The 9476-nt window shown below is 36.1% G+C and overlaps 1 long non-coding RNA gene across 1 annotated transcript; it reads right to left on the bottom strand.

Moving 5' to 3' along the window:
- Positions 1-7939: 7939 nt before the first annotated feature.
- On the bottom strand, positions 7940-8340 carry LOC135206359 (uncharacterized). The gene is made up of 2 exons (XR_010312733.1): positions 8210-8340; positions 7940-8172 (listed from the first exon to the last, which is right to left on the bottom strand). It is a non-coding gene; the product is annotated as an uncharacterized LOC135206359 (long non-coding RNA).
- Positions 8341-9476: the final 1136 nt, after the last annotated feature.

Raw genomic sequence — 9476 nt, forward strand, 5'->3', positions numbered from 1 at the left:
GAGATTTTAGTTCTGTAGAGTTTGGGGCTACTTTTCACTTTTAAGTAAATAGCCAGAATACTTGTGGTTGAAGTAGTTCAATGCATTCATAGTGCAAAGTAGTAATGCATTAGTTTCTTATGAATTATTAGTCATCCTTACTGAATTGTTCATTTTTCTTTCCAATAGATCTGATAGGGCAGAGTAAGCTCAATTCTTATTCAGTGTTGCCCATGTCAAGTAAGGTAAGAACGTAGGTTACGAAAACTTTGCTCATTTAATTGTAAAGTTAAAGCAGGAAAGTTTAGTTACCAAAGATTGATCGGGAAAATAACTTCGCTCTTCTGGTAACTTGCTATCTCGTAGAAATTTTTTGTAGTTCATTTAGTATGTGTACTTGTGGATCATGCATTATGAACGAGTTTTTGTGGAAAGTTTTACTTGGTTGTGTACGAACTGTAGCTTAACCAAAAATGGGAAACAGTAGTGTTAAAGTTGCACAAATTAAACGGGGGGAAATTCTAATTAAGGTAGAGATTCCTAAAAATACTTTCCTTTGAAAGTTAATCGAAATGCAATTAATAAAAACGAAGTGTACTAGCTATGAAACCTCTGCATAACAGATCAAATATCAAATGTAGCAAAAATGGCAATCGCCTAAGGTACAAAATGGAGATTGTAATTGTGACTATTCCGTGAAACTCAGTCGACCATTTTTGTTGTTAATTGGGTTGAAGGCCATGGTTGAAGCGGCCAGATTAGTCAATACCAACCAGAAAGTCATGCCAATCCTCATTGAGTTTTATTGGGTGCCCATGCGACGAAAAAATTGTCATAAAGAAATACACCACTGAAATATTATATGGTTAAATTTGTGTACGAAATGTTCGTGAGAATCTGCAAAAAAGAGCTCTAGCAAACGCTGTATGTGGCAGAGACCAACTTCGCCCGGCACCAGTGTAGTTTAGTTTGAACAGAATTACATAAGTTTTCTTCGCCTTTATGAAGTTATAGGAAAGTATTTTATTTTTCTACTAGTGCTAATTCTGAAATTCAAGGATCTGATTCAACCCATATCATAATGTCATAATGGGTATGTCTTGATTAAAAGATAAGTTTGGCAGGTAAATCTGTGAGAAATCAAGTAGGTGAAGTGGAAGCTTGCAACTCAATACCAACCCTCCAGTTGTATGGAATACCTGGTTAGACAGCCGTGGTAGAAGGGGATAGGGGAGGTATGTGGAGTTAATTAAAAAGTAATGGGATTTAATTTTTTCCTAAGCTCCAAAAAACGCTTGTGAAATTTACTCATGCGTTAGATAAGATTTTGGGAATTATTGGGTTTATAGATGGTTTCTCGTAACTAATAGCCGGAAATTTGTTCAAGCCACAAAGAGTTTTGGAATATACCTAGCAATCTTACCTAGATTTGAAATTATACGTAGTCAGTATAGAAATTTTAGCTGGAATTTATTCCCCAAATATTAGTTTATACTTGTTCTTAGAAACTAGTTTTTTTTGTAAGTAAAATAAACCATTGAAAGTGCTATTGAGAAGAAAACTTGTTACCCATAGGAACCTACGTAGATAAGGTCAAATCTAATGAGATTGATCTAGCAATAGTATGCTATAAAAAATATTTTTAATTTTTAATTTTTGGAAAGAATTCTACTCAAGTGGAGACTGCTAATAGTTTTTAAATTTTTGGAAGGAATGTTACTTAACTGGTAACTGCAACTATAGTTAATGATCACTTCGTACTTTGTGGTGCATCAAAAAATAAAAATAAAGGAATAAATAAAAAATCCTTGAATAAGCTGTTCCCCGATTTCACGACTTTAGACATTAGTTTGTCAAATTATTATACTTTCACCAGTATATTACTTTAAGGTTTTAAATATGACTCAAACATTTTTGGTTAATTTTCACTTTTTAATACCAGCCACGCTTCCATGATAGCAGTGTAATTAAGCTGGTATCACACTAGTCATTTCTTGCTCGTGGTTTTGGCCAGCATCCAGCCGATGCTCGCGAGCAAAAGTGTTGTATCGTCACACTAGGAACTCGTGGTTTCGAGGAGCCGTAGGAAAAAGTAAACAAAACTGATCAGCTGATATCATCATGGCGCCCAGAAATTGTCGGACTGTTGCAAGATGCGCTGCAGTGGTTTATTTCTCGGAAACTTACGTGAATGCAAGAGTAACAAAAAACGTTTGTGGGTTCAAGAGTGGCTCAGGAGAGTACGTCTTATCAGCAGCAGCCATCTTGTTTGTTTACACTATGCTGTGGCTCGCGGCTCGTGCTGGCTGCTTCCCGTCCTGCTGGGAAGCTAGAATCTCGAGCTAAAAGCTCCCGGTTTTTCATTCTCGGCAGCAACGGCTCGCTGCTCGAGAAAAAAATGCCTAGTGTGAGGCCGCTTTAAGGCCCCGTCCACACGGCCGAGCTTTGCTCGACGAACTTTGTTCGACGTGACGTCAAAAGCGGAGAAACTGCGGCAAATTTCGGACATTTCTCGCTGTTTCTACGCTTCTGACGTCACATCGGACAAAGTTCGTCGACCAAAGCTTGACCGTGTGGACAGACAAAAGACGGCAAATATTTAGTTAACCATACATTTGCGATAGCTTTTTGCATGCTGTCCGTATGAAGCATATCAATTAGACTTTAAAAAAGCAGAGCAAAAACTCCGATATCAAGAGCTGGTATTAAAGGTTTTATGATAGTTAATTTGGAACTCGCAACAAGACCTGCTGCTGGGCTTAAAGTATGTCTGGAAGTTTTTAAATACTATAGTGGAATGTTTGTGCTTTGTCCAGCTTTTGAATTAAAGAATAGCTAAACTGATCAGGTCAAGATGAGCGAACCCACTATTTTTCAAGACAATATTATACCACTTTTATTTATACACATACATACATGCATATTGTATATATATAATTATGTATGTATAATATTATATATGTTTGTATAATATATAAATCAGTGGTATAATAGTCTTGAACAGTGGGTTCGCTAATCTTGACATGATCCCACCATTCTGATAATGATATTCAATTTCACTTGGCACAATAAACTGGAAGTTTTTAAATTTGTTTTTGCTGCTTTTAAGCTGAAAAGTAAGATTTGTTTCTTTATTGGTAATTAGACTGGTTCTTTAACTGGATAATTTTCAGGTCCGTAAAACACAGGGAATGTACTTTGCACACTATGAACAGTGGTCTTGAATAAAATTGTAGGTTTTCCAAAAAGGCTGGATGCTGGAAAATGTCTTTAAAGTTAACCACAGATAGATTAGTACAGCAAGTAACTGAAATGAAAGACTGATTAACAAACTTAACCTAGCAGTGCTTAGATTGCCTTACTAATATAAGTTTTCTCGAAGTTAACAGTAATTTATCCCCTCATTGTGCATGGCTATATGGCTGCAAGAAGTGCTTGGGATTGTTACTGAAGTATTTAGCGTAGGATCTATAGATATACGTATTGTGCACGTTTTGGTGAAGGTTTTGAGTTATGGATATATTGGACATTAATATATATGTATGCCTGGGGCTATTTTAAAGGTTGACTTTGGATGGCTGGAACTACGCAACTGGTTAGTGAATCTTGTTTTAAACTAGGACAGATGTTATTCTAATATGAGGTGGCTTGGTTGGCTACTAATAAACTTTAGCAGCTGACATTAGAGGTTAGGTTAGGTTAGTACTGTCTTAAAAGAAATTAAGAAAATTCAAGCTGTGGGGTTGTGTAATCTAATACACAATTGATTGCGGTCATGGTCTTAGTTTTGTCAAATCTATAGTAGTAAGATTGAAAAGCCTTTGGAAGCTTGGTATTCTGAAATTCCACCAGAGGAAGCATAATTGGTAGTCAGAGCTGGGCACTAAGTACTTTTAATGTACTTAAGTACTAAGTACTAACTACTCAAGCAAAAAGTACTTAAGTACTAAGTACATTTTCTAAAAGTACTTAAGTACTAAGTACATTTTCTAAAAGTACTTAAGTACTAATACATTTAAAGGTACTAAAAGTACTTTAAGTACATTTTCTAAAGAAGTACTTAAGTATTTTCTAAAAGTACTTAAGTACTAAGTAAATAAAGTTCTTAAGTACATTTGTATCTATTGTATCACTAAATAATAATTGTTCAACCAAGTGGTATTTACTGAAGTTACCTTTCCAGTTTCCTGCAATTATGAATTTAATACAGTTGTAAAAATAGTAAAGTGGTAAAAATAGTAAATAAATAAAATGAACTGACAGGTTACATTCATTTAATGCTGAAGATTATAGATGGCACATTTCGAACAATAAAACTAAACCAAAATAAACTTAAAAGTTACTTTTTCATAAATGGCACCTTTTCTCACAAAAGACTTGAAGACTTATAGCTACTAATTGAATACAGATTTGTTCAATATTACTAGTATCACAAAAATATGAGTACTAAATTCTTTCACAACACAAAATACTATTTATTGTATCACTAATTAATAATTGTTCAACCAAGTGGTACTTATTGAATAGTTACCTTTCCAAATTATGAATTTAATACAGTTTGCAATGGAAATTTATGTTAGTGGAAGATAACTCAGGTGCAAAATTTATTATTGGCTCTTATTAACATAAGTCGCTCAAATGTTTTGTCAGCCAATGAGGACCTCTTGGGTGTGAGGGTCATTCCAGCCACAGAAAAAAAGCCTCTCAACTGGAGCAGACGATGGTATAGTTGTATTGTATCTTAAAAATAAAGATTTCACTAAGGGATATTTGTTGAGGCTTTGAAGATTCTTATTTTTATCCTTAAGAAATTCGAGGATCTGCATATCAACTGACATGTGACCAGAAGGTTGACTAGCAGTTCCCTTTTCCTTAAAACCAAAATAATTCTCTTCTGATCCATGTAAAAAAAAATCATAGAACTAAATAAATAACAATTTTATAAAATATTTTATGCAAAGTACTTAAGTACTTTGTACTTAAGTACAATAAAAAGGTACTTAAGTACTGTACTTAAGTACTCATTTCTAAAAGTACTTGAAGTACATTTTTAAAGTACACAAATGTACTTAAGTACTTTTGTACTTAAGTACTGCCCAGCTCTGTTGGTAGTAAACTAAGGTTTAAGATTTTAGCATAACATATGGGTAGACTAGGTGATTGTGATGAAATTGTCATTTTATCGGTGAAAGCTCATTAAATATCATATTCTTACAGGAAAATGCATCCACCACAGGAATCTCAAATGGGACTAGAACAGCTCACAAGATATTGTCACAGCTTTCAACGATGATAATCCTGCATCGTCCACAGCCAGGAGACGATTGGTACCATAAGGCACGTAGTGTGTGTTGAAAAATTTGTCTACTGGTATCTAGATCGTCTTGGAGGAAATATGAAATACCTAGAATTTTAGGCAAGACGTAAAGTTCAAGACAGAATCGGTCTTTAGTCCTAAATGCCGCTTTTCGTTAATCACTTAGAATTGCCTATTTATGGCATGCCGTAAGGCCTGTCCACACGATCGGGCCCGATCGGCGGACTTCCCCTCAAACGGGCACACTTGACAGGCAAACCGTCAAATTGCCCGATGGGTCTTGTAGCAAAATCACCATGGTGGTGCCCGATGGCTTGAGCTTCGACCCTGGCAGACGTACTTTAACCATATACATTTCTTTTACTGAGCCATTCTTTGCACCATATTTTCTTCTTTTTCTTCTTTTTCATCACACACAAAGCAATTATCATGCTACACAATATCTTTTTTTGCGGTAGGCACCATGTTTATCGTACCGCACTGAACACACTACTGGCATCGTCGGGCACGCCCACCTCTCCATCGCCTCACCTGTGTGGACAACATTCACGTGTAAGCCCGCCAGAATTTGCCCGTCAACCCCGGAGCACGCCGATCATGCCCGCTCGTGTGGACAGGCCTTGAGACTATGATTCCGTCTGAAGTTACTTATTTTAGCAACTGGGGAAATTCATTTGGATATGAAGATGAACTGGGTTTTTAAAAGCTTTTAACTGTGTAGGTTTAGATATGTTACTACGCCTGAAACTATTAGTAACTCTCTCCCATTCTTTGAATTGTAATGTAGGTCAGCACATTATTGCAAGAATAGCTTAATTATTCATGAGTTGATTATACAGAATTTCATTATTGAAATGGAAAAATCGTACGGTGAATTGTCATAAGTTGGATAATTTTAATGAAATTAAATTTATGCATGTTACTCCAGATATTTCCAGTTAGTATTGATTAAACCTTTTGAACTGAGCATTTAGCAGAGATAACTGTAAGAGCCAAGTTAAAAAATTGACAAATTTTAAACATACAATTTACATATGCTAGATTTTAGCACATCAGTTTGCAAAAGTGATTGTCTAGTCCTAGTATAAAAAAAAAAAAATATCAAGGTAAAGAATTAGCTGATTTTTAGTGTTTGTCCCATAATTACTACCTGCTGGGCATAGCTGATTGATTACCCTGTGGGATGAGGTAAATGGTGGCTATCCTAACACACAACTTTATGGTCTTACCATTTGGCTATAGCTAAGTAAATGGTTTAATTTAAAGCTGTATAACGATTTTGTATGTGCTTGAAACAAACAAATTGGAGAGACTATTTTAGGAGCAAATTTAGCTAAATTATTTTAAGAGAAACTCTGGTCCTTTACATAAGTAATAAAGGGCTGGTGAGGAATTTAACATTAATTTTTCAAGGTTATTAGTAGAGGGGTTAACTAATTATTTGATTGGAATAACTATTAAAATTGCAATGTGGAATTTTTTGGGGGGTTTGCAGAACACTATTTTGCATTCATCGAGATTTTGAATTATTTGTAGAGTTGTATTTTTTTTACTTGTACCTAGAGTTCTGGTTTAAAGGAATTTTCAACCATTGATAACATGTTAGGGTTAAAAGATTAAAATTAAGCGGGCTTTAAAAAAAAAAATTTTTGAAGGTTTTTGTTTTTTTGTTGCATAATGCATTTGAAATGACGTCTTCTATCGGAATTATTTTCAGGACTGCAGAGTTACTTAGGTAGAATCAGAAGTTCACTATAGTAGTCTACTAAAATCTAAAAAAAATTAAAAAAATCCCCTGGAGGAAAATGTAGGTTGCAATTTTGCATACTATTTATTCTCGTTGCAGTTATATTATAGGTCTCTAACATGAATTAGGGTTAGAAGTACTTATTTCAAGCATAGAAAAGGCATGTAATTGTTTAAGTTGTTGTTCATGAGTGTCATTAAATTGTCTAAATCTGAGTTTTTTTTTCTCATTTTGCCGAGGTTTAGGAGTGGAATTTATTGGACTCTTGTAATGCGTAAATGCTAAAAATATTGTGAGTGGGTAGTATTTTGATTGTATTTTACCTGTTAATTTGTTAAAATTTAATTAGATTAATGAACGGCAGAAATGTAAGGTTACTAGCATTTTAATTTTACTTTGATCATTTACGGGCTTTAGGCGTATAGCCCAATTTATTAATCATTTAACCTACCTATTATCAAAATGTTAGTTCTGTTTTAGCGTCCAGTCAACACTACCGATTGTAGTAAGGGTAGTTAGGATTTCATGGAGAAGTAAAGTTGTTTTTATAATGTGAAGAATGGGAACTTTATTTTTAGTTCTAAGAGGTGTAAAATGGTCAAAACCAAGAATTTAAAATTTTTTAAAATGGTCAAAGCCAAGAATTATTTAAAATTGTGATTTTTAAATTCTTTAGGTACACTATAGAGTTGTGGAAAAGATATTCTATCGGTTCTTTTTGATTGTATAACGTTAGATGTAAACGAGGAGGAGGAAGACAGAAAAACAATTACTACCTATTAGGTGACTCCTAGTTAGTTTTTAACCATTTTAATTAAAACTTAGTTTTCCAGGTAGGTTAACAGATGCAACAGGATTAGAAGGACTTCTTTTCTTTAAAGGACTGCAGAGGGTAGTTTTTGATCTGAAAGTTCATTCTTTAAGGAAGTGACTGAAGTTAAGGCGATTTTGAAGGTCTGGTACTGTTGGCCCTCTCCTGGTGGACATGGGAGAAGACTTCAACCAGCTGCTGGCTGCCATGGTGGAGAGGAGAGAAGAGAATATCAACTGCCAGCGTATCCTCCGTGGCGGAGGGGAGAGAAGAGAGTACCCGCATACCCTCCGTGGCGGAGGAGAGAGAAGAGACTACCTGCATACCCTCCGTAGCGGAGGAGGGAAGAGACTACCAGCATACCCTCCGTAGCGGAGGAGAGAAGAAACTACCAGCATACCCTCCGTAGTGGAGGAGAGAGAAGAGACTATCAGCATACCCTCCGTGGCGAGGAGAGAGAAGATTGACAAAGTTCTGGGCTCCCTTTCTGGAACAGAGAAGAACTGAATCATCTAGTTGGATCGGGGAGTAAATGCCATAATGCTACCGGTGGTGTGACCATCTTCCCAGAAAGGGTTAAGTAAACTAAACTTACTGCCGGCAAAGACTTAATTAGCGTGTGTATAAAGAAAGGAAGAAAATGTTATTTATATTTTCAACATATAGACCGATGTCCTGGTTACAACCGAACTAATTAATGTTTCGGTAAATTTTAGTTGCATTCCACTTACTCTTCTGTTTATTTTGCTTTCTTGTTACTTCAATTAACTGCATGCTGTTTCCATCTCGTAATCGTCACCTGCTGCTTATTCACTGCAGCTAAATGAAATTAAATTTATATTACGTTGTTTTCACTAAACTGTCCGCTTTTCTTTGATTTAGCCTACTACTGTTGGTTTCTCTCTCCGATTCAGCCTACTACTGTTGGTTTCTCTCTCCGATTCAGCCTACTACTGTTGGTTTCTCTCTCTCTCCGATTCAGCCTACTACTGTTGGTTTCTCTCTCTCTCTCCGGATTCCAGCCTACTACTTGTGGGTCTCTCTCTCTCTCTTTCCGATGCAGCCTACTACGTGGTTTCTCTCCTCTCTCTCCGATTCAGCCTACTACTGTTGGTTTCTCTCTCTCTCTCTCCGATTCAGCCTACTACTGTTGGTTTCTCTCTCTCTCTCCGATTCAGCCTACTACTGTTGGTTTCTCTCTCTCCTCTCCGATTCAGCCTACTACTGTTGGTTTCTCTCTCTCTCTCGATTCAGCCTACTACTGTTGGTTTCTCTCTCTCCGATTCAGCCTACTACTGTTGGTTTCTCTCTCTCCGATTCAGCCTACTACTGTTGGTTACTTTTGCTTAACTTAAATTCCATTAGCGTCAGCTGAACTCCTCATGCTTCCACTCAACTATCCTCGTCTGTTTGTTTCAACCCATGTTGGTTGCCTCAGCTGAACTTCAGGTTTCATTCACGTCAGCTGAATATCCCATACTGGCATTCTCGTAGTTACCTGCTGTTTCCACTAGACTAACTTTTTCCTCTTGCTGTTACTTCAGAAGAACTTAATGGTTCCATTCTCTATTTTCTGTTATCCTAATATTTTCGCTTATGTAGACTTTCTACTTTTCTTTTTT

The sequence above is a fragment of the Macrobrachium nipponense genome, chromosome 11, assembly GCF_015104395.2.
Source record: "Macrobrachium nipponense isolate FS-2020 chromosome 11, ASM1510439v2, whole genome shotgun sequence".
Classification (NCBI taxonomy): domain Eukaryota; kingdom Metazoa; phylum Arthropoda; class Malacostraca; order Decapoda; family Palaemonidae; genus Macrobrachium; species Macrobrachium nipponense.